This window comes from Euwallacea fornicatus, chromosome 14, assembly GCF_040115645.1.
Source record: "Euwallacea fornicatus isolate EFF26 chromosome 14, ASM4011564v1, whole genome shotgun sequence".
Classification (NCBI taxonomy): domain Eukaryota; kingdom Metazoa; phylum Arthropoda; class Insecta; order Coleoptera; family Curculionidae; genus Euwallacea; species Euwallacea fornicatus.
This window is the reverse complement of record NC_089554.1, coordinates 2,812,516-2,839,592: the sequence shown is the minus strand read 5'-3', so window position 1 is coordinate 2,839,592 and position 27,077 is coordinate 2,812,516. Positions and strand designations below refer to the sequence as shown.

Here is a 27,077-nt window from a genome sequence, read left to right as displayed (position 1 = left end):
CAGCAATTTCATAGCTTCGCCCTGCTGATACGCTAAACCGTAATCCCGTGGATCAGCCATCATCAGGGACGATGATCGATGATTACCTCTATTTAATCCAATAAGTACCGTAACGCGATACAATGCCTTTATCTCCACAGAAACAGCAGTACCAGTCTATTTAAATAATGCGAGAGGAAGTACCATAGCATCGTGCAATATGTTAAGTAGTGTACTTTAACAATTAGAGGTGTAAATAAAATATTCAAATTGGTTCTTCGTATTCACTGCAGCTGCAGTGGATGTGCTTGAGATTGAACATACAAATAATGGGCTTTTAGTACCTGTGATCGTATGATTGTAGTGGATAGTAATATAATCGTTATATTAGCACGAGATGCAGTTCTGACATTGATTTTCATTCAGGCGTTTAATTGATTTGGCGATGAATTCATTAGCAGTAGAAAGTACTTCTTCAAGTAAGTAATACTTAGTACCCACTTATGTCAAAAGTATAACGTTTTTCAAAATAGGTCAGGTTTTCATACAATTTAAAACCAAGTAACGCAAGCTTTGCATAATGCCAGTACTAAACAAAACATGAAAAAGAGTCGTATTTATGATCTACGAAATGTTTTAAAAAGTAAACTACATGGGAACATTCAGCCTTGGTATGGTACTACTCATTGTTGATTTCACAACTGGATGGGCAAAGGCCGGAAGTTAATTTTAATGAAATTTAAATTACTGGAGGTTTTAATATCGTGATACTACAGCTCGTTGTAGACCTATCAAATGGGTAGTCACATGAATAAAGAATTGCAGATCGTACACTTTTACGTTAATAATAAAATTCTTCGCCCAAAAGTCAGCGATTTCATCGATAACTGTAAGCAATTCGGCTTTAAGTAAGCAGCTTCCCAAACGTATACATAAAAATATACAAGAACTTTTAAGCCTAATCAGTTCAACAAACATACTTTTCTCATTCCTGTTCAAACTTGATAAATATTTACCATACCCTGATGTTGGATACGATAAACGGAAGAAGTTTAATTGTTATGTGTTCCAGTGTAACAAATGGATTCAGCATTGATTTAATCCATATTGGCCTCCATCTCAGTATTAATCTTTAAGCTGTTGATTGCATCAAAGGAAAGAAACAAACACATGGCTGGAACCAAATATCTCAATAACTTAGGCTCAGTCGAAGACAGAATAGAACTTCTTTCTAACATATTTACAGATAGACATAGGTTACAGGGTAACTGAATGATACTTTACGAAAGTATAAACAAGCTACAGGAGTCAAAGACAACAAAAGTTCAAGTCGCATCTTCTAGCACAATTTAGTAACGATAAAAAAATTAGGTTTCGCTTTATTTTACAACTAAAGAGACAAAACACTTTCAGTCGCTGAAGGATAAAGATGGAGGGATCAACACAAATAGTGTAATAAAAATGTACAAGTCAGATGCTGAGGGAAAATGCAACGGAAACACTAAGATTGATTACAAAGATAATGCACCTCGACAACCAGTTACACAATCCATCCAACCAATTACTATCCGGACGCCCGCACATGACAAGAATAACTGAAAGGCTGAAACAAATTGAGGCAAGATGAAAAGATAAGTGTCACAACTGGACCATTCTGACCCTCTATGCCTTATAAGACAATCCAGTTTCCTTTTCCTTTTAACTTGCTCTAATGAACTATTTATGTCTGGATGTACAGTGCGGCTACCTAGTGCAAAGAAGTCATGTCTCAGCAAATATGCCATTTAGAAGAAAATGTTTCGTATAATAATTTTTGGTATGTAAAAGACCTTTATTTGAAAATTATTTTCAAATCTACAGTGTCTGCCATAAAGGTGTAGCAACGACAAATTAGATTTTTTAAAATGGACATTCCTCCCCTCCCCCAACCCCCACAATTTTTGGTCATTTTAAAATTTCTCGTTAAATTTTAAGGTCAGTTTATGTAAGGTATCTTATCTTAAAATTTACGGTTTTCGAATAATTCGGGAAAATTTGAAAATTTTGATAGTTGTAAGGTGCCGCGGAAATCGGTGCTGCGCCCTAACCGCTGCGAATTTCAAAAACCGTCTTCTGGAACTCCAAGAGAACTTAGTAAGCTATGTTTTCACGTATTTGAATTTGAGAAACAGTCACAACCACCGAAATATGACTCCGAAGTTTCATGATTTCAAAAGTCAATAACTTGCTTATTTCGAAGGGAATTCCCCAACATTCTCAACAGCGTCGTGTTCAGAATTCAAAAATCTACAACTTCTATTAATTTGGCCCTATCCCTAAATCCAACCGTTTCCGAGTTCTCGAAAATTGTCCTCTTTTGGCTTCTGAATGTTTTGATAATAGCATCGGTGACATCAGCAGCGGTTAAGTTCAAATAGCAATTAAATTTTAACAAAGTTATCATAAAACATAATCTTTGACAAAATTGACATTAGATTCAGATTTATTTGTTTAATAAATGTCAAACTTATCAAATAATCCAAACTCGTCAAAACTATACTTTCTCTTAACAGGCAGCTGCTAATATAAACGATGAGGCAATCAAAACATGTGGAAGCCAAAAGGGAGCAATTATGGCGAACTCAGAAACAGCTGGGTTTGGAGATGGAGTGTTAACAAAAGTTGTAGATTTTTGAATTCTGAATACGGTACCGTTAAAAAAATTGGGACATTCTATTTAAAATAAGCAAATTATTAACTTTTGATATCATATAAGTTCAGAGGCATATTTCGGTGGTTGTAGGTTTTGTCTCAAATTCAAGTACAGCAACACAGAGCTTATGAACTCGTCTTGGGGCTCCAGAAGATCGACTTCGAAATTTGCAGCGGTTAGGGCACAGCTCCGATTTCCGTGGGACCTTGAAACTGTCAAATTTTTAAAAATTTCTAGACTAACTCGAAAAGAGCAAATTTTAAAGATAGAGTACCTTACGTAAATTGACCTTAAACTTTAACGAGAAATCCTAAAATGGTACAAAACAGAAGGGGGGAGGATCCATGTAAAAAAATAAAACTTATTATTGCCACACTGTTATGCCGGACCTTTTACATACTAAAAACTTTTGAACGAAACTTTTTCTCTTAAATCGCATATTTGCTGAGATATTGGACTTCCTTACCCTAAGCAGCCGCCCCGTATGTCAATATTTTTGTTAGACGAACAAAAAGGCTGAATGGCCAATGGCCTTTTTCTCTGGAAACGAAAATTTATGTATACAGGGTAATTAATTAACAATTGGACGACCGAAAGCTGAAGATACTGCACGTCAAATTGTGCCGTTTGGAGAAAATTTCTCTTATCCGAAATTAGATAATTTTTGATATGCAAGGCATTGAAAGTTAAAATTTCCATTCCCTTTTAGCCATTATTTTGAAAATATTTAGATTAGACACTAGAAAATTTGTAAAGTTGTATTTTTTAGGTGGCGAATAAGATACGTTTTGCAATTTCCGCGATGCTAAGCTGCTAAGGGCACCACTTACGGTCAGTCTTACAGAATTTACAGCTAATAACTTTCTATCCTGTGTGCCTAATTTAAAACTTGATTCAAAATCTGAAAGAGCAACAATTTTTATATTAATTACTTATTCTTGTTTCATTTTGATCTCTCGGTTCGTTTTCAAGAAAAATCGAATTAATGAATAGCACATATAAATTTTATAGTGTATAATGGTCCATCAGCAACGTGAAAATTGCAAGAACGTATTTTCTTCGTCACCTAAAAAAACATAAATTTACAAATTTTCAAGTATTTAATCCAGATGTTTTCAGAATAACGGCAAAAAACTTTCAACACCCTTTATGAGCCCGAAACTATCAAATTTCGGTTGAGGCATATTTTCTGCAATCGTCACCATTTGACGTGTTGCACGTCCAGCTTTCGGTTTTCTCACTATTAATGAATCACCCTGTATGATGAGATGTCTTAGATACTCTCTAAAATTATGTTCGAGTCTCGGATGTGTGCGGCTTGTAATTGGAATTAAAAATGCATTTCCTCGTCGGTATAACATCAAGTTTCTGATTGATTAGGATTATTACAGTTACGAGCATCCTCATGAACACACGTTTCAACAGAGATTCAAGCCACTGAATGTCATTAGACGCATTTTAATGGCAGTATTGAGAACTTTAGCCTTGTCTAATACCAATCTGCAGATATACTAAATTACTAGCCTTATTTCTCATGACCACAGAGTGGATTCCAACCGAACTACTAATTTGCTGAGTCATTAGGCCTGTCCGTGCTTTAATTCTCGTCCAACACCCAGAAGACTAAGCAAAGGTCATTATAGGAAAGATAGAGCAGTCCTAGTTTGCGGTTACTATCTGTAACTAGGTACTATATTGCGTGATGGAAATGATTGGACCGTTAGCGATGATTTCGCACCAGTGAGTGTAAAACCCACATAATTCTACTCTATTACCGAACATGGATTCTAAAGCAGTGAAGACTGATTCTAATAAATCTTGTTAACTCAAGACCACCCATAAATTTAGCAAATGTTAAGTATTAGCCTGAGCTAATTTATACCACCGTCATTGAGATATCGGATCGATTTAAGTTGAAAGGATGCGCTGGAAGCATCGTTAGTTAAATGAAATCAAGGGACGTGTCCGAGATATCGAAGTAAATAAATCATTCCTTCCTTTTTTCATTCAACAAAGCCGATATTCGCTTCTAGTGCATTTAAAATGCAAATCAGGAAAAATAATATGTCTAGATGCAAGATGCTTAACATTGCGTTTCTTGAATATCAATGCAGGTCTCATACGCTGTTATCTTCTCTCTTTCTTGTCTATAATTATAGAAGAGCAGTGCGGCTGGTCATCGATTTTTTTTCGTAAAAGCCATAACGGAAACTTGGACCCGAAGATCTATTGCGGCTCAAAGATCAAAGCATTTAAAGACGATCACGAACTCCAACCAAAAGTGTTCTTCATGTGAGTATCGTGAATCTTCTTTATACCAGCCTAGAGGCACTAGACAATCAGTGTTGATGCGATTGCGAACGCCGTCACGAACCCATGAAATAAAAGAACCCATGAAATAAAGGCTCTGTGTGTGAACTCTGACCGTATCGTCATGGGATATTTACCAGTCAAAAGTTGCCAAGTCAAAAGAGGGGTCCCTTAAGACTTATTGCTGATGAAGGTAATCAACTTTTGACCATACCTGCGGGGAAGTATAGGAGGATGGAGGCTCTCTTAGAGTGGCAATTATGGGTGAAAGTTAATGGAGGTATTTATTAGCTTAGACGTGTATAAATGGCAACACTGTATGAGGGCCAGTAACCCGGCGCCACACGAATTCAAGGTTTTCGTGATCGTGGATCTGAAGACCTCTTTAAAAAATTTAATCTCTCGATTCCCAGGTCACTTAAACGGCTTTGCGGGTTAATTCTCAGAAGCCCAGAAGCGAAGCCCAGAAGCTCTCAAAAAATAAATGCAGCAACGCAGGAAATGGGTGGACACGTACCTGGTTGTTTCAATTTGGACACAGTTTTTTTTTCACTTCTTGAAGAAACCTAGTCCGATCCGTAATAGGAGAAACTAGAAAGAATTTGCTTTCAAAAATGTTACTATAATTTTTTTTCTTTTCATTTCAATGACCGTTAATAATTATTTATAAAAGTTCGGGAACTTACGTGCGCTCCTGACATAATGGCCATTCACACCTGCGGTCTCTTGAGGATGCCCAATGATAAATTGGATACATATTTTTCAGTTATTACTTGCCATAACTCTAGGAGGGCTGTATATTTGAGGGTGAGTAATGGCCATTTCGTTTTGAATCAGTAACGCTTATAGCTCTCATTTAAATACGAGGATAGTCCCAGAAGTACCCGATTTAACGTTTAAAGAAGAAAAATTGGCAAATATTACATTATTTAACATCATAGTCTCGTTTGACATTGACACACTTTTCCCAGCTACGTTCTGAGGCTTCTGTACCCTGTTTGTAGTAGGACGCTTCAAATGTTTTGAAATAGACATCGATCTCGAACTCCACCTCTTCATATTAGCAAATCTCTTTCCACCGAGCCATTTCTTTAAATTTGGAAATAGAAAATAATCTGAAGGGGCTAAATATGGTGAATAGGGTGGGTGAGGAAAAAGCTCGAAACCAATTGATTGATTTTAATCATCGCAACAACGGAAGTGCGGACTGTTACCTTGTCTTGATTAAACAAGACTTTCTTTTTCGCCAAGCGCGGTCGCTTTTTCCTAATTTCTTCAATCAAACGCTGCAATAGATTTGTATAATAATATCCGTTTGTCGTTTCCTCTCTAACCAAAATAGTCAATAAAAATTATCCGACATGTATTCCAAAAAACTGACGCCATCACCGTTTCTGCAGATGGAACGGTTTTCACCTTCTTTGGATCCGATCCTCCTCATTGAATCCGTTGGTTTGACTACTCCTTCGTCTCAGTTGTGAAATGATGGACCCATGTTTCGTCCATGGTGCGTAATCGCGGCAGAAAGTCGGCTATATTGCTGCGAAACTTCACCAAACCCTCCCTTGGAACGTCCACACGGCACTGTTTTTGTTCATTTTGCGCACAGTTTCCCCATCTCCAATTATTCCTTTAAAATGCGATATTCAGTACTTTTTAAAATGCCCATTATACCTGCCAACTCACGCAATGTTAGACGACGATTTTCCATTAGTTTTGTGGCTTTTGACCATTTCTGGAATGGTCACCTGATTGAGTCGACCACTGCGGAGTTCATTTTGGCAATTCGTATGACCGAGGTTTAGGCTCTGTGACCCAATATTTTACGGTTGAATCACGTATCGATGATCTATTTTTTTCTATGTTCCCAAAATCTGTAAAAACATTCAATAAAAACGGCTCCAAAACTTTAAATCTGAACTTTGTAAGTTCACGTTTTTGTATTATAGGTAAAGTTTTAAGAAAAAAATCGCCAGCTATGTCAGGTCAGGTACTTCTGGGAGTATTCTCGTATGTACATCAGAAATCCCATTTAAACACCCCTTCAAGAATGATAAATTTTGCAAAATTCGTATCAAAAAAATACACCATCTGGATCAATGATTTTTAAATTGAAAACCGACAGCCGAGTACGAGTACTGGTTGAGGTTAAATTTGCTGTCCCATTACCACGTTGGAAGTACATGGAACTGTGATATTATTGAGAATACGTAGTGTTGTAGAGACGACTCGAGGGGTCAAACTCAGAGAAGTTTGACCACAACAACCCCGCTGCATTGCCTTTATCTGGACGTTGACGGTAACCTATTCCCATCCAGTATGGATTCTTATCTGCTCTCTAATGACAAATTTGTTGTCTTCTTCACCACTAAACGTCTATTCAAAGCACGATGTTGTATGTGATTAGAATGTTTCTTATGCGTTATATGAATGTTGCCCTGTGTCTAGTGAATCCATCATTTGCTCGCGCATGTAAAGTCAATCTTTAATGCTATAAACATTTTACTACCTACTGAAAATTTGCCATTTTCCAGTAGATTCTAAGATTACTTATATTATTCCGTAATAAGCAAACTACCCAAATCAAAATCCAATTATGTTAAGAAAAAAGTCTTGCATAATTCTATGGACAGATAATCTCTACATTTAAAATCAAACCGTCATTAAAAACACGTCTTATGACTTAATTTTTTTTTCTTTTTCGTTCGTCTTAGCTGTATTAGATGCTTTTTTCCACACTTGATATTTACCTAATGGATTTAATTCATATTGAGCAGCTATTATGGCAATGAAGATTGAATTCAATTAGAAATTCATTGCCTTTTTGCCTCTTCATGAGATCCTTTAGGGATTGGATATTAACCTCTATCTGATATCAATACCATATATACTTATGAATTTATATACGACCCTCCAGATCTCAAGATCTCAGGAATTTTTAGGTTCAAAGATCAGCTTAAGGTTTAAGGTAATCTCACATGAGCTTGGCCGCAATACGCATTAGGGATTAGGCAAGTTATGATACCTATACGCGTGTTTTGCAGTACTTTACGAAGATGGGAAGTTGGCCTTTAAGACTGCAGTCTTAGATAGGGCTTCGCTAAATCTATACCCTTGCAACTCCAGCAACAATCACATATAAGTAAATATTGATGTGGATTTTACTGCCTATAACATCAGTGCAAATTACACGATAGTCAAGAGTTTCGAGCTTGGCACGAAAAAAACTATTAAAATAACATCCGTCACACCTTGTATAAACTAATTACAAGTAATATCGAGCCTTTATCTGACTGGAAGAGTAGAGCACGAATACTTCAATTGGTATTCAGTAATTTTCCAATACAAATTTACATTACGTAACTAATTTCATTTAGCTATTTGATCAGATAGAGTTTGTTCCTCGAGAATCACCGTAATCTCAATCAGAATCATCATAAGAGTTACGTAATGCTTATGTATAGATACGACAGTGAACAAGTTTGATTAGGTTTTTAAAACATATAATATTGTTTTTGATAAGCAAATGCGTAATAGACCATTCTCTGCCGCCCACGGGATGATTTCGGCAATGCTGGATGGGTGCCTCAGTCGGAATCTACAGATCCATCTAATTATTGTAATTACAACGTTATAAATTTAACACTAAAACCTCGCCAAAATACCGCACCTCCTGCTTTTATTCCATTGATACCCCTAACCATTGCACGCTCATGGACTTTTGCTCATATTGGAAAAATCTCCTACTCTGCTGGTTAAATTTGCATATTAAGATGTGGTATATGGAAGTTGAATATCTATTAGCGATATAGAAGATAATAATAGATAGTAAGAAGAAGCCCATTAACTTCTTGCGTAGGAATTTAACGGGATATTGGTTGCATAGAATAGTGAAAGATGGTCCATAAAATTAACAGACATGTATAGGTATTAAGCAATTCCTGCAAAGATTATCAAGACAGATCAATTACTAACCCGCGTTTGTTAAATATTTGGTGTTTTTTTTTGTGTCTAATGGGAATAAACATGAAGTTTGTCTGAACCATTTAGTGGTAACAGTTACTTCCCTAACAAATTAGGAAAGCATTATTTTGCCTCACTCTATTTCGGGTGTCCAAATGAGGCCAGGAGAAATTCGATCAGCAATCGAGTGCCGCTCAACGACGTTTTCACATGAGTTAGATACAATTTTTCCTACAGGCTCATTTGTGTTTGTTTTTGCTATTTCTCCAAATTTGTAAATATTCGTTTGGTGTTCTTCAGTTAAGTTATTATTTGGGCGTCTATCAACGTTGCTAATGACCTCTCCTCGAAGTGCGACAATCTCTAGTATTCCCCTAGTCCCGATTTTCTCATCTTGAAGTGGTACTTTAATCGAAAATTCCAATTTAGTCCTAATGCTGCCTCCCGCATACAAATATTTCCTGATGCATTTGGACAAACCTCCCCACGATAAATTTCAAAGTTATTATGGACATAATCGGCATGCAATACTGTGCACTTACCTCCATTTGCCATATTTTCATCTTTACATGCGTGGGCATTGGTGAGGCCTGCATTTCTATAACCTTTTAACTGTGGTTCATAAATAACATTTATTGGTAATCTACGAGTCTGGAAATTGCGCGGACAAATTGCTCAAAAGGTGATAAATTTCGACTTATTTTCTAGCTTGGGGCCGTTTTTATGTTAATTTATTGATGCCTGGTTTGAAAGTAATTTTTAAATTTTGGTCTAGTGCTTGAACTGGTGTTATTTCCAGCACAACTTGAAGTTTGATTTTAAAAAGGTCTCATAGGCGGTACTTTGATTTCATTGATTTAAGAAGCTAACTCGGAGTCCGTTACGATTTTATTGGTAATGAAACACTTTATTAGTGACAAACTGCTTCCCCCTTTGCACCTTCTAAATCTTGAAAATCTTCAAAAATCTTCCGTGCCTTATCAACGGCAGAAAAACGGTACCGTCCACTTTTCTGCAGCTCACCAACCAATTTTATACCATCGCGGGTTAGGAAGGTCAGGCGTCTGCCTCTCGGATACCGTTAGAGATCTAGTTTTCGATTTTGTCTTGGCATGACAATATTTCGTAAGCAGCATTTACCATAGCTCAACATCCTTGGCAGCTGAAGCACTATGATAGATGATGACTGAAATAAATCTTCTTCTGATGCGGAGGCAGATAAACAGTTTAAATTAGACATGCATACCTACTGGCATTAACAAGGCCAAGTGGTATTGTTAGAATATTTTTGGTCGCTAATGGTTCTCATTAGTTATAGACCTGCAATGGAAGGAATGCGAGAAGAGTGTTTTACTATAAAAAAAAATGGGCATGATACAGATTTTTTAAGATTGTTTTTGTTAATGCTGCTGATTGCACTCCACTCATCTGCTTCTTGTGTTTCTCCGTCTTTTTACCATTTGCGTGCGTGGAAAGGAAATACGCTGATGGCAGTTTAATGACCAACGATAGCATGATTTAACTGAAAATTGCTTCCGCTGAGATTATTTTTTTCGGGATTTTAAAGTCGAATAAATTGCACATGTAGGTATTTCACGTAGCTGGCGTAATGTAGAAAATCTAAAATCTTGATGAAGAAATTACGCACGAAAACGAGGCTTAACGCTAATTATTGAACCGCTACCTCCTATACTCAGACAATGCGTCATTAAGAACTAAATCTTGTTCACAAAATGGAACAAATTGCTGAAGAAGCATGAAAATCGCTATTTATTAAAACTAATTTATTTTCTGTGGTTAATTATTTTTTCCGCTACTCATAATATGCAGCTTCAGTTTTATTCGCTGAAAGCCCCATCGGCAAACACAATGGCAAAGACAGCGGTGGGTGTGACCATTTTGCAATATACGCTAATTTGTTTATAAATACGTCGAACAATGACATTATTTAGCCACTTAGGTTGTCGCCAATATACCAATCTACATACAGTGGGTAGGCTTTTTATATTGGTCGTTCAGTATTCATTCGTTAGCTAGGACAACTGTGACAAATTGCACTTGAGGCGTTAAATATAGGATTGAAACGACGAGTCTGGAATGGGTTAGTATAGATTTATCAAAGCGGTCAGTAATAGTATAAATCTTTTATAAAATACAAATTTTAATACTATTTTAATATATAATGGAAGTTTAAATCGAACAAATTATGTCCATTTTCTTGCCGCACAGAAGACCGACCAACAGCAGGTATACCTAAAATTCCTCGGTTACGAAATTATAAATATTTATGTATGATATGATCATTATACCAGGTGTGTGTACGTGAAATTGATTTAATAATTAAAAAAACTCGGGATCAATCAACACACTAATGGTTGGTTTTTATATGAATTTCATGTGATGTTACACATACCACCAACATCTCAATTTCGTTTAACAACGCTATCATTATTGTTGTTATTCCCATTATGAGCATTGTTATTATTGAAATGTTGAGTGGCAAAGAAATTTTAGAAATGGAGAATTCAACAAAATCAGAAAAGTAGTGATAAATTCATGTTTCAACTGGACTTCAGACCCGATTAGTCCTGTAAATGCAAAATGTTGATACAGTGAAAATGTGTAAATATTACGTCTCCACGTTATTAGTTCCCCTATTAATCCCCGAAAACTGAGTAATAAATTGAAATTTTACATAACACTTTAAACTTGCAGGAAATGCACAAATACGGCATTATATTGAACAACAATAGGAAGTCGGATTGGGGAGAAACGAACTCCAAAGTGCAGTTAAGTGGGTAATTGGAAACCTTCGGGAAAAGTTTGAATAGAATAAAAGAGTTCCAGTGAGCTTATACAGTGACAGAGATTTAACTTGCAATATCGATATGTCTCAAATACTAGGCATCCTATAAAGAAATGTTTAGTATCAAGTTTTAATCACTCTGAGGAGGAAATGTATTGCTGCTACAGTGATACCTCACCATTCCCGCGAGGGAAGGGGGTTAAATTTTTAATTTCCAATGAGGCCCTAATTTTTTTAGCAATTCGATAACATGGCTAAAAAAAAGAAAAACTTGCCTGAAACATATTTATCGATTCATATTAGAAAACGCTCGAATTAACGAAATTCAATTTCCTTTTTCCTTATGATTTATAGAAAGATTTGATTTTATCTGCTTTAGAATTAATAAAAAAGTAATTTTTGTATAGTTTTTTTTTTTTAATAAATGCTCGAACTGGTATCCCTGAACTTCAATGCACTTATTTATCTGTGCTTTAAAGGTTTCTTCACATCTACGAAGTGTGGTTTCTAGAATGTTGGCACAAGCGTTTATAATTCACAGAATGATGTCACCACGTGTTGTTGATATTTTTTTTATAAACTTTAACTGTGGGATCTCCACAAAAAAAAAAGATCCGGCGAAGTAAGATCTGGAGTTTCAACAGGTCGATTTACCAGACAAGATCTACCGATCCATAGAGTATTAAAATTACGATTAGGAATTTCCCATGCCATCGCAGAATAGTTAAACAACTTAGAAGTGCGTCAGAACACGTGATTGCAACATGAAGGTTGACCAGTTCAAGTCTTGGAGTAATGTAGATAGTTCATTTTCCAAAATATTCCGATACATTTCACCATTCAAGTTGCCATCAATTATGTGAAGGCCGATAAGTGTATTCCACATCAAATGTTGATAGCCCTAGGACGCTGGTGTTCAACTTGTCGAAGCCAAGGTGGATTTTCAAAACTCCTGTACTGCCTGTTACAACTACCAACTGTACCATGATTTGTAAACCATGATTCGTCAAAAAATAATAGAAAAAGAAAAAAATGGAATTTCATTCTATCTATCCAAATACCCTCTTACAAAAGTTAAAACGATTCTAAAAATCTACTTCATAGAACTCTTGGTGTAAAGAGATATGATAACGATGAAACTTGGGTATCCTCAGCATTCTCCACGCGCTCATATGAGAAATTCTTGCTATTCCTGATATTTCTCTTGTGCTCTCTTAGGAATTAAAAGCCACAGCACTTTGCACTGCAATTTGATTGCTTCCTCCATCATTTATTTCTCTCATTTTATTACCATTGAATTTGTTTTATCCTGTAGAATTTTATTGAAAGCGAACTTTGTTATTTGTGATTTGATTGAATTTCGTAAATTATAGCATTTTTCTAGTATGAGTAAAAAAATATTTAAGACAAATTTTTGTTACTTTTTGCCGTATTATCCGAACCTGCAAAAAAAAAATGGAGGTTGCCATTTGAAATTAAAATGTTAACCCCCGTTCCGCCCACACGGGGAGAGGTGGAGGGAAATCAACTTTAGCGCAAATACGTTTGCCCCTCCGGGTGGTTAAAGCTCGATACTAAAAATTTCTTTATAGGTTAACACATATTCGAGATATTCCTATATTCCAGGTTAAATGTTACGCACTGTATATCTCAGAAACGAGAAGATTACTGTCATGTCTAATAGCTTGCAACTTTTTCACAATACTGATCGCCTGGAGGCCTAACATTGATCATTGAGGATATGATATAATAATAAGTATTTGAAATTATTTGATATGGATTGTTGGCATTCAAAAAATGAAGAAGTACTATCTAATTTGAAAGAATAGTTCCAGTGATCTGATGATTGATCTTTATATATGATAATGACACAGAGGAGAAAAAATTCTTCTCCTACCCGATTTGAATGCTCCCGTAAATTGGAAACAGATCAGGCAACAAAACATCAACTAATAACGGTGGTAACGGCTCTATTTGGCAAAAAATCACTGAACAATCGTTCGAACAAAAAGGCTTTTCAATGAAGAATAGATTTTTCCCACTATCATGATGTTATGGTAATGCAATTGAATTTGAGAAGTTACATTAATGCGCCATGTGATTTAAGGTTGCATGGATATTCATGTTATCCACGAGTCCAAAAACATGAAAAAAAACCGTGGAAGAATGTAAAAAGCACATTAAAAGTTTTTATTTATTTTAAGTAACGGTTTGCCGACTTTTTAAAGACATCATGACTGCATTAACGTTTTTCCGAGAGGTGTTATGAATGTCCGTGTAAATAAAAAAAGATATGAATATCTCGGAAATCGTGTCCTTCGTGGACTTTCAGACGTAAAGAAATCTGCTCTCAGCTTCACCAGCTGCGCATTGAGAAAGAAATTTGTAAATAATTTTGTTATCGGCACATTAACAAATTCCACAAAGCCAAACAGAGTTCTCATTAAAATTTTAACAGTAGTTTTTCCACATATCGGCACATTGGTACTAAACTACCAAATGTTCTTAGCGGTGATTTCCATTCTGATCTCGTCCAGATGCCTTTTATTTCATGGCATGGGCAGTAAAAAACGATGGACGATATCAAAGAGAGCCACCGCTATTTTATGCCCAGATGGAAGTAAACCGTAAGAATGGTTCCGAAGAAACAGTGTGAAGTACACGAAATAAAATTTATTTCTCTTCGAATGTTGACGACTCGTGTTTTAAGGAGCGAAACTACTTTTCTCGGTTTGAACAAAAAATCACTTAAAAGTCCACAAAAAATGCTGCCACTCGAATTCGAATCAGAATTGTATTATCATGTTTATGATCGCAGGAATTCATAAGGAGCTAAGAAAGAAGCAGGGCGTTGTACAAAAAATTCCTTTCTTCAACTTAATAGGTAGTTTAAATTTGGCCCGAGGAAGAGTTCGACCGGAGAAGATTGAAATTTTGACCCTGAAAACAAAAGTGGTCCGTGCAAGTCTAAAATTGATACCTCGTTTAAATGGAAGCCAGGCATGCATAACAACGAGAACTTTTGTATTTTTAAATCTCCTTTTTCAATACCCAACAATTTGCATATCTAACGCCGTTATTTACAGAATTCTATAAGTAAAATCAGCGGAAGTTCAATCTCAAATAAAATTAGCGGTAACAAGATAAGGATCATAAATTCCACGTACGGGAATGTTTCAAATTGCGGAAAAGGTGCATATTTCCTTTTATGTCTGTGAAATAGTGTCCCGCGAGAATACAAAGGCACATAACAAATAATACCTAGTTAGTTTATGTTGCTTTGGTTTCCGTTTTCTGTGTGCATTTTCTCCTTAATAGTTAAGCATGGTCGTATAAGGACAGTCTAACGTCCCAATTAACATTGATCCATTCTAAGTAGAAAACACGAAATCTGCCATAGGTATTCCTTTTTTCCATTATTTCTTATATTTTACATCACAAAATGTGATTTCGCTGTGCATGCCACGACAGCAATCACTCACAATGTCAGTGAATGCATTACCGCCAAACTAAGTAGAGGAACCCGGACAACCGAAGAAGCGCTATTCGTGTGAGATACTACTGAGACCGAAAATTAAGGCGAACTTATGTAAAAAATTAAAATCTCTATTTATTATTTTTTAAAAAATTTCATCCCCTTGAAAGTAGTCTTTATCCGACACATCGCACTTATGCCATTGTTTCCTTTAATGGCGGAAACAGTCAGATAAGTCTTTTTCCCGGATCGTCTTCAATAATTTTTTTAAATCGGCTTCGAAAAACGATGTTCCCGGAACAGCGAAACGTCCAATGATGCTAAATCAGGCGAATATGGTGGTTGTAGAACGATATGGATAGAGTTTTTCTTCTGTGAAAAAATACATTGTGGGATGGTACATTATCGTGATGCAAAACCAAGAATTGTCTACCCGTAATTTTGGCCTCTTGAAGCAAATGGCTTCATGCAAATCACGCATAATGCGCAAGTAATATTTCTTGTTAATGGTTTGGCCTTTGGTATGGAAATAACTCGTAATGTACAACACTGCGATAATGGAAAGTGACTGTCAACATAACTTTGATTTTTGGGCAACTTCGGCACGGTTTTTCGATCGATTGGTCGGTTGTTTCCGGGTTGTATGCATTGACCCAAGTCTTAGCTCCCGTAATAGCGAGTTTTATTACGCTCTGGTAATGAAAAAACATTGTTTGACAAATTTCGAAGTGAGGATTTTTTCTAAAAAATTTAGTATTTTTAAAACTAATCGAGGGATTTGATGCCGTTGAGGCACAAAACATCTTCCAAAAATGATTAGGGTTGATCCCAATGAAATGCCCGTAACGCGAACAAGGTCTCTAATTGTCATTCCACGGTTTCGAAGTATCAAAACTATGATTTTCTTGACACGGCTTTCGTTGATAGATGATGGTGGTCCGAAGCGCTGTTCGTCTTCAATTCCTTCTCGGTCTTCTTTAAAGTCATCGTCCCACGTGTAAACATTTCTTGCGACATAGCCGTATCACCAAAGGCCTTCTATAGCATCTTTAACGTTTCCGTGGCAGAATATTCACTCCGCAAACAAAATTTAGCACAAATTTTTTGGTCAACAAAATCAGGCATAGTAAAGATGAAAAAAATCACTTTTTTATGTTTACAAAAGTATATGTTGCTCTGCCGCAATTGAATATATTGAGATGAAACTTTGCATATATATCACAGGCAGTACTGCCAACTTACAAAGAAATAATCTCGTGATTTTATAGGACGCGAGAAGTTCAAATGAAAAATGCACCTTATTTTTTTATTGTTTTTGATTTTTTGATCACGATAGTACGCTTTGCTCAGAAAGGTGGAAAAATAAAATACTAGGTATAGTTGGTGATTTTGGATTAGTTGAATAAAGAGAAAGATGATATTGACGTTTGTGCATTACTGAAAGAGCGTAAATGCGGTGTTCTAGTTAGAACGCAGCAATCCTAGAACACTTTTATTTAGTCTGGGCCCCCCTCTTAGTTCAGGAGAGACAAATTTTTCGATTAATCGGATCACTACACTGCTAGAAGGTGTTTTATGGTTAAGGGTCTTCGTGAAACTCTCATCATTTTGGTAGTGAAATTTTACTATTTCTATGCGTTGTGCGTTCATGTAGTTGTTCATAACTAATCCTCAATGTTTACACCTGATAGCTGTCCAAATACAACACTATACGAATTACGCAGGAAAAACGGTGATATATTCACAATAACCGGTCTTAATGAGACACCCTGTATTTTGAAGCTTAAATCGATTTATGAATTGATCACCATTTTTCCTGTGTCATTCGTATAACGTCGTATTTGGACAGTTATCAGGTGTAAACATTGAGGATTAGTTGTGAACAACGACATGAACACGCAACGCATAAAAATAGCAAAAAACCACAACCAAAATGGTGAGAGTTTCGCGAAGAAACCTAACCATAAAGCACCTTCTCGCAATGATCGAATTAATCGAAAAATTTGAAGTGATTGGGTCAGGTCGAGCCCAGAAGAGGCTTGCCCATGATCGCCCAGCTCGATCTAATGAACACATGGTCAGTTAGTGAGAGTATTGACCAGAATCTCTCCATCTCGATTCGCCATCGTTTGTATGTGATCAATGATCTTAATTTGCGAACTTACAACATTCAGTTGACGCAACATTTAAAGCCAGCAGACCATGCACAGCGCCGAACGTTCACAGAATGGATGTTAGAGCAAAAACTGAACAGTGATTTTTCGAAAATAATCATCTTCTCTGACGACGTGTATTTCCAACTTAATGGCTAGGTCAACATACGAAATTGTCTTAGGTGGGGGCTGAGAATCCAAGAGTGATCCTTTATCGTCCCATGCATCCACCACGAATCACTGTTGAGTGCGCATTTTCGATGGGTCCGTTTTTTTTTTCGAAAATACGGTCATCGTCAACGGCGATCGTTACCGTGAGATGATAAACAACTTCTTCTAGGCTCAAATTGCTGCAATAGATCTAACAGACACGTGATTTCAACAGCATGGCACAACCTGCCACACAACAAACCAAACAATGAAAATGTTCAAAACGTGATATCAAGGGAGAGTTATCTCACGTCGCGACGGCCACCGCGATCATGCGATTTAACTCCGTTGGACTTTTTCTATGGAGTTCCCTGAAGAGGAACGTTCCTGAACTGAAAAACGAGATACAATGAGCCATTGATGAAGTTGAGCCATCATTATACCAAAGAGCCATCGAAAATTTCGTCAAAAGAATCAACGAATAGCACCAGTTTCGAGGGAGCCATGTAGCGGATGTTGTGTCCCGTCAATAACATCCATGTCTACACTCTTTATTAAAACTTTTGAACTTTTCAAATAAACACTGCATTTTTTTTCGATTTTTAAAACAACCGGTTATAATAGAACACCCTATAGAATGCTAGACTGACCAGAGTAGCAAATTGATGAGATTATGTGAGGCCGCTCGCACGTCAGAGATGCATGGAACAACACATATCCCACAAGAAACATGCGAATATGTTCTATAACGGTGAGGAGGATTGTTTACCTTTTATTTTTTTTTTGCGTTAACACCTCACCCACCAACAGGGGTTGTTGCATTACTTACTATTCTCTGTTGCAACTCACTGAAAATTCAACCTATGGTGAGGCTCGGGGTGAACCCCTTTGTTGACGTTTCGGTGACAAATCTATTATCATCTTGAGAATATCGCAGAAATTAGTAAAGAAGTAAACAAACAGTAAATTGCAATGTACGAGTATATTAATTCGCTTGGAAGGTATCTAAACAGCATTATATCGAGCAGTACTAACGCAAATATCACGTGGTATTATATCTTACGTCTTATGCATCTCTGCTTTGCCAGCGGGCTTGAATTGAATGAAATTGAATTTAAACGAATTTGTCACGAAGTATCGCATACCACAGCACCATTTCTATGCTTTTTCATTCGTAAATCTTAAAAATTGAAATCGAAAATATCATGCGGGTAAATGAGATTTTGGTGAATTGCTAGAAGTGGTTCTGACCCAGTGAGTGCTGGCAGACACCATTAACCAATATGCGTTTTGTTTACGGATTTTCTTTGGGCTCACCATGAGCAATGCCAAGTGGTTTGCAGTGAATTACATGGATGTTTAGGAATCTAACGATTGCAGCTGAATGTCCGTTGCGTGCGTTTCTGTACTTTATCCATCATCCGTATCAAGTCTGTTGATCTAAAGAATGTTCTTTTATTTACATACCCACACTTGAAACCCACGCATTCGTTTTATCTATTAAACTTGAATCGTTTAAGAGACTTTGAGTTTTTCTTCCCATTTTGACGATTATTTTAATGCAGACTAATATGTGCTGACCCAATCCGAGAGGATCAGTTATTGGTTGAGCAACGCGTTGCAAAAATAATGACGTTAAGTTAATGCTAATTAATAGTCCTATACTGTTAAATCTTCTCAAATGCCACCATTTTCTCCCATTTGCATAATTCAAATCACATCATTACGGTATTACAGTAACTAAATGCATTTGAGTTGTGCTTGTTTTGGTGCGGAGATTCGGTGAAATTTTGGAATCTGCTGTATTATGCAATTTGGTTGTTTTAGGCGGGTCGCTAATAACTTAGAGTTATGTAAGATGCAATTTATAAGTTTATTCTTCTGCAAATGCTTACACAGTATACGTGTGAATTTGCTTTGCTTTAACTGTGAAACAATAGCGAAAAACACAGGCCACACGGCAGGCATAATCTTTTGCAATATTCCGAACAAGCCATTAAACGTGTTTATTTTATCGCACACTCTAAGCGGGAATAATAGAGCATTATATTAGTTGTTAACAAAACCTCTTATCCTCACAAAAAGGTGACGGCTAATCGCGGTCCAGTGTGAACAAACATATTGTCTCATCTATATGCCTATTCTGTTTATTTATTTTAAAAGCCTGTTGGGTACTTAATTGGTGTTGCACGCCGGAATGTTAATGACGACGAGGTATTCTAAGCATGTAACTTACAGAAGTTCACTAAAGTCACAATTACAGTATCAGACAAAAAGGTTAGAAATTTTTTCAAATTTATAACATTTTATTAATGCCTAATAGGTAAACTTTGGATTATAACGTTGTAATCAGTGTACATTGGTGAAATATTTCAAATATGATTGGCTTTGAAATTCGCAGATAACTATACAGGGTGGTAATTTTAGTTGAAATAAATTGGGTATCTACATAGCATTTAATTTTCAGCGAAATTGCTTAAACACGTCAACTTTTATTTTACCCCATACAGTTTTTGGTAGCATTCTGATGCTATAAACGTCAACCTCTTAGCTAGGGGACAATTACCCTTAAAAGTTTAAATAGAAAGGAAGTTCAAGTGACGCATCATTTTAAAGCTCTTTTCAACCTGACTTTATCTGTCATATTACTTTTCATCATAGAGCAAAATAATACTAAAAATAAACAAAATTTTAGGGAATCAAATTATTATTTAATTTAACTCATCGAGTATTCGAAATTTTCACCGTTGACTTCTTCGCACAGCTCTAAATGGTGACAAAATTCATCTCCCATTTTCTAATGTATTTGGAGTCATTTACCTGATTTCTTGTCTTATACGTTCTTTGCGTTCGTCCATATCATGGGGTTTCACATTGTACACCTTCGATTTCAGGTATTCCAATAAAAATAAATCGAGAGGAATAAGATCTGGAGATCTCTGCCGTCATTCCATTGAGCCTCTTCTTCCTATCCATCGATTCGGAAAAGTTTCATGTAGGTATAAACGAACATTTCGAGCAAAATGTGGTGGTACTCCATCTTCTCACCAAATCCGTTGGTCCGGCACGTCTGGATTTACTTCACTGGGAAACAAATTAGATAATGAAGGAACTAGTTCGTCTTCAAAAAATTCTAAATATCGTTGGCAACTTAAATTTTCATTGAAATATACTGATCTTGACGTTCGGTTCCTACGATACCCGCCCAAATATTTGTTTTCACGGGGTACTGCGTATGGTCTTCTCTCATCCAATGAGAATTCACTACAGATCAATATCGAGAATTTTGTTTGTTGATACGGCCATTTAATGTAAAATTTTCCCACCAGTAAACAAAATCCATTCCGTAGATATTTCTAATTGTTGAACAGCATTCATAATCTTTTCGTTGATCACCATCAACTTGAAGCAATTCTTGATGTATTTGTATTTTATAAAGTCCAATATTTCCATTTTTCAATATTTTTAAAAAAGAATTTATTACTAATTAAATTTTCACCAACCCTCTCCCGGACTGGTGTAATCGGGTTAGTTGCAATTTCAATTGATTTGCGAGAGCGAACATTACGGCTTTTCCGTGAAGGTGTTAAGCAAAAAGTTATTTCATGGCAATTGGTGCTAAGAAAAAATACAGTTTTGCGAATTATAAAACATTTTAAACGTGAAGAAACTGTGAAATTCAAGAAAAGTCCAGGTGAACCGCGAAAAACCTCAAGGCAGTTAGATAAGAAAATTATACAATTATCACGAAATAAACTGTTTGGATCTTCGAATTGAAGAAAAAAAAATTGAAAAACATTAAACTTCATTTTCGTAAAGAAAAAACACCATTCACTTTTATGACCATTATCACTAGACGCGGCATACTTTCCACCAGTTTATTTAAAATTTCCTGTCCTATCGATGTCCATGTACTTTTCAATTTCTACCACAGTTCAGCTGCTAATGAAGACTAAGAAATTCGAATCTTCCGAAGTAATTCTTCCCATAATAAATCGTTTAGGTTCAGATCAGGCGACTGCGGAAACCAAATCATCTTCTCCAACGTTGCAACATTCTCTCCCTCTTCCAAATAGGTCCAACAGAGGTGAAAAGTGTGCTTAGAATCGTTGTCGTGCTGAAAGACGAACCCACGCCCGTTAAGTTGGTACCCCCGATGCGATGGCATTTCTTTATATTCCTTCTTCATAATTCGATCAAATTTGACGAAATCGCCGATATCGGGGCCAGACGAACGTCCCTATACCATGATAGAACCACCCCTATGCTTTACGGTTGGCACCAAACACTACGAAGTCATTTTCTCTGAAGGATTTCTTTTGAATAAAGTTCGACGAGTATTTTCAAAGATTTCGAATTTTGATTCGTCCGCCCACAGCATATTTCTCCACAGTTCAGTAGTCCAATATCGATATTCACGGGCCTATTGAAGGCGTTTTTGTTTGTTTGCCAATCTCAACAACAGGGTCTTCACAGCAATGCACCCCTTTAATCCCCCTTTTCTCGGTCTCCTTTTTACTGTTGTTAACGATACAGGATTTAGCCAGGTACTGTTCAAAGTTGCTCAGATTTCTGGTACTGTTAATTGCCCATTTCTTTTGTTGGTGACAATAATATAAGAATATTCTTGTGGTGGTAATCAATTTTGGCCGTCCACTACGAGGGCGTTCGGGAAAACTGCCCGTATCATTGAATCGGTGAATGGTTGATTGTAAACCTTTGAGGGAAACTTAAAATGTTTTAACAATTTGGCGATATGACAATTCTTCGCTGTGTAAAGTTATTATTGCACTTAATTTTTCAAAAAAATTTCAATCTTTTTTGCCATTTTAAATTCTTTAAACAACTATAATTAATTTGAACGTGGATCATAAAAATAGCAGATAAGCGGTAAATTCCCTATTCGGAAAAGTGAAGAAATTTTGGCATACCTACACCAGTAGTCGTGAAGTATTGAGTGAATTTTTCGTCTGTTTTTCATTTTAAACATTAAATATTAACATAAAATAAATAAATAATCATATTTAGTAACCAGTAAACACAATTAATAAACGATTATTCATGATTAACCAAGTGTATCCAAACCTTTGGCCGAAGGTGTATATACATATGTACATACATATATCTATTTGATCATTTGCAATTTGAAAATATTTCTTTTTGTGGCTGATTAGTTTATTGTTTTTTTTTTATTTGAATAAAATATTTATTTAACAAATAATTTTTAAAGACCTACCTATATTTTCACATGTTCTAATAAGCGGTGAAATGGAAGACGACCGCTGGTGTCCGCGTATGCGAGATTTCACTGTATTTCGACATTGTAAAAAACAAATTAGATCTTTTCTCATTCGACACAATGCCTGTAAAGCACAAGTTTCAACATAATAATGACCTAAAACGCATGTCGAAATCGGTGCAAAACCGTTTGTTTGAAAAAAAAGTTGAAATTTTAAAATGACCGTTACAGGGTTCTGACCTCAATCCCATTGAGAACTTATGGGACATAGGTAATAGGGAAATAAGATCGAATCCAATTAAAAATCAATGAGAACTTTTTGAAAAATTGGAGAATGCGTAGTGCGCTAAAGGCCAAACAATAGTTGTGTAATTAACTAAGTCTGTGCCGAAACGATGCCGCGTTGTGATCGGGGCAAATGGGCACCATTTTAAGTATTAATTAAAATATACTTTATTACTCTTTTAACTGTCCATAATTCCTTTAATAGAAAAGTTACAGATATTTTACCCAAGCTCAAAACAAAATTCATTTAGATAATTATATGTTTGCATATTTCAAAGCCAATTATATTCGAAATATGTTGCCAGTGGTTTGCTAATTACAATGTTATAATCCAGAATCCATCAGGTATTAATAAAATATTTCAAATATGAAAAAAACTCCAACCTCTTTTTGTCCAATACTGTGGATGTCATAGAAAGGCATTTTGAAAATAATTTTCTACAGAAATTTTCAATTTGTCCGATCCGTCCCAAAATTCCTAAAGAAAAGTGTTGCAATGCAGCATTCTAAATTAACTTCAACAGGCCGAGTGTAGGCATAGCATATGTGTAGAGATTCAGCCACATTTCTTAGAAGCTGACAACTTAATTACAATTCTTGATCAAGTTCGGCCTAGGAGTTTATTAGCTCGCGTCTGTTCGTGTCCTGAAACCTCCTCTTATTCCTTCGGATGTGTTAACTTGCGTGACCCCCATAGGCGTAGGCACGATAAGAGCAAAATGCAGGAAGATACCAGAAATTACTCGATTTCTGATATTAATGGTTTATTTTAACATACAAGGCGTTTCCGATAGAAAGTTTTCAACGGGAGATAGATGTGGTCATTTTGAATCTATATGACCAGATTTATCCTTATACAAAGTTTAATCGTTGTTGAGAAATCGGTCTTCTTAAGTATTTATACGAAATAATTGAGTTGATACTATTAAGTTCATTTTTTTTTATATTACTAAATTCTTTCCGTTTTCGGAAGTATTTTATTCAATATTCTTATTATGCATATCGACAAAGTGAAACAAAAACTAATTAAAATTTATAATCATAAAAAAATACTTATATAAATTCATGTGTAAAAATACTTTGGTTCAAATTTATTTTTCAATTTTAAAGAACATTTTCTCAAATGCGGCGCTAGCTCAAGAAATTCAACTAGATAGTCTTAAAAACCATTATTGTGTGCTGTCTCAAATGGTATATGACACTACGACAAAATTGCAGGTCACAACATTAGAAACAAATGGAAATATTACTTAGAACAAGAAAATAAACGACATTAAATTTAAATAAATATTAATCATTTTAAAACTTATAGCGTTAGATTTAATTTAAACAATGCTACTACTAATTAATTAAATATTCAAAATGAGAACCTCTATTTTTAATGTATTTACTTGTCACCTCTGTTCTGCTCGTCCTATTCTACCCTCTTGGCTGATATTCCAAAATTGATGCGAGTTTGTATAAGGATAAATATGGTTACATAAATTAAAAAGGAACCCATCTAACTTTCATTGAAAACTTTGTAGCGCTTTTCCAAACACCTTGTATATATGCGGTTAACTTTTGTGGCTGGTAAACTGTGACTTATATGTATGTCAGACGAACAAGTAAGTGCCCTTCTTCCACTTCATTATCGGAATCTCATTTTCTCCACCGTCCGCACTTCTCTATTCAAGAGTCTTCAGATAGACGCCTTTTTAACATATTTTCATTATTTAAAACCTTAAACTTCCTGGATCTCCCTTCTTTTCTTTCTCAATTACTTTAGATCTTCGGCGATGGTTTCTGTTTCTTAAACAGTGTTTTCCAGGTTTACCTTTTTTCTTCTCCTATTTTGCATTCCTCTATAAATTTTCAACACAATTCATCTGCGCCTTTTCCTTCTTTAAATATATTTTTCTATGTCATGTAGTGTTTATTCGTATTTTTCCTATGGCTTACATGCTGCCTCACATTGATTCTGCCCGCCCTTCTTTCTAATTCTCACATAATTTTCTTACTCAGGACATTTCGGTTGCTTTCTTTCGTTTCTTATGTACTTTCCCTCTCTAAGTTCGCTACATTCTTTTTTGCTGTGAAGTGTTCTTCAAGCATCTCATCATTTTCTATTCGACCCCTAATCTTGCATCTAACTCGTGCAATAGCCAAAGCTTGGAATCCTCACTGATCTTGGATTTTGAAATTATAAGGATTTTTATTTTTTTAATTAAAAAAAAATTATTGAATGTGCCTCCAATTTTAGCGGATGTTGAATCCGATAAGATCACTGATGTCGAAGCAATAGTAGGAATCTCAATTCAGGAAAACGCAGTCGATTTTATCGAACTATAAATGCAATTAAGTCCAGTATAATAATAACTCTCAGTAGGTTAAGAAGTAGCAAATAATCCGGCATTTAATCAGATTTTATCGGACACAGAAGCTAAACGTATATTAATCGAGATATACCGGCGTCAAGTGGAAGCAATTACTGTGCGATTTCACCTGTTTTTATGTGATCTACCGTGTAGGGAATTTAGAATTGCTTGGAATAATTAAAACTCAGGATGAAAATTATGTGATGCCGTTGCATTATAGCACTTCGAATTTGAAGAAAAATAACTATCAAAAGCAATCTTCATAGAATAACTCATATATCTTGGTAATTATTCCTAATAATGGCAATTACGTTAATAACAAGACGATTTTGCATATGCACGCAAATTAAAGGTTATGCAGATGCTTTAACTGTAAGAATATAATGTTGGAAAAATTACCTTAGAAAACAACCAGCTATTGCTACATTTTTTTTAATTTTTTTAAGTAAACTGAAGCATCCATCCCGAGCCAACTCGCACGCTCTTTGCAAACTCCAACTAGTGCAAACCTAGTCATTAGCCCTGGGGAAGAATTTACCGTGCTGACGTTGTAAACACTTTCTTTTTGTTGGTACATGGTCAACATTATTATACCCTGTAAATGGACTGATATTGGGTTTAATGAGCTAAATATAGAGAGAGAGAGCTAAGCGCTGTGGTGGCAGTTAATGGCTTACTCTATTTGCTCCAGCCCTTCGCGATGGGATGAATAAATAACAGTATTTAAAGAAATTGCAATGATCTCATCAAACCTCCATATACGTAACTTAAGTGGTTACGTATTTCCTGATTGGACATGCAGGGAAAGTTTAAGATATCTAGAAGTACTTAACAGTCTCGATTACCGTTGATAAATTTCCGTTTTCCTTGTATTATCATCTCAATCCATTTAAGCATCTCAATATCTCCTGGAAGTCAAATTGGCTTATGATTTACATTAGGCTTTCGTTTTACGGCCTATCGCACTGAGTCCCAGATAAATAATTCATCTGCCAGCAGCCCAAACAAGTACTCATGCTCTATTCTCTAGAATCTTACTTCACAAAGAGCGCAATTTGTCAAAGTATGTGCTTCCACTGTTTCATTACAGTGGATTTATCACTCTTCCTGAATTTTTTGCTGAACCATCCCATCTGTATCTTCTGACCTTTTGTGATTACGCCCATGGGTAACATGAAACGCACCGAGAAGCGCTACAAACCGTGTCGCCATTAATGTTGTTTTGTTCCTGTTCTGTCTGTTCATGAACAGGATTTAGCAAAAAAATTAACGAAATAGAATACAACTTCCTTGTGTTGGAACATTTCATCAGCGGTTCTTTACGGTTTGTAGAGCACGTAAAACGTATTGAGATTGTCCGTGACTCGCTCGCTTAAATCATAGATTTAAAACCGTTCCGCCTGTATTATATTAATTTATAATGCAATGTTCATTTGTGAAGGTCAAAGGTGTTAACATGGTACGCCACACTTAACATCTTCCTCGCGAATCATCGATATTTCTCTAGGATCGATAAGTGGATAAATCCTTTGCTTTCTTATTTAAGAAGACTTCACAAGTTTACAGACATATGGTGTATTATTAAAACACAGTAATTGTTAAAACTCTACGTTTTTGTGGATGTTCTAAAGTTATCGCTTAGTTATATGAGTGGAATGTAACACCCAA

The 27,077-nt window shown here is 35.8% G+C and overlaps 1 protein-coding gene across 4 annotated transcripts in view; it reads left to right on the top strand.

The window, feature by feature from the left end:
* The window catches only part of sprt (PDZ domain-containing protein sprite), a 129,534-nt gene that overhangs the window by 78,053 nt on the left and 24,404 nt on the right, over positions 1-27,077 (top strand). The window contains exon 1 of one of the 4 annotated variants that reach the window (XM_066290032.1): positions 5,748-5,788. The exons of the other annotated variants lie outside the window; for them this stretch is intronic. The gene's annotated coding sequence lies outside the window, so the exon portion shown is untranslated. Of the gene's footprint in view, positions 1-5,747; positions 5,789-27,077 lie in introns of those variants that run through there. 4 annotated transcript variants of the gene reach the window in all.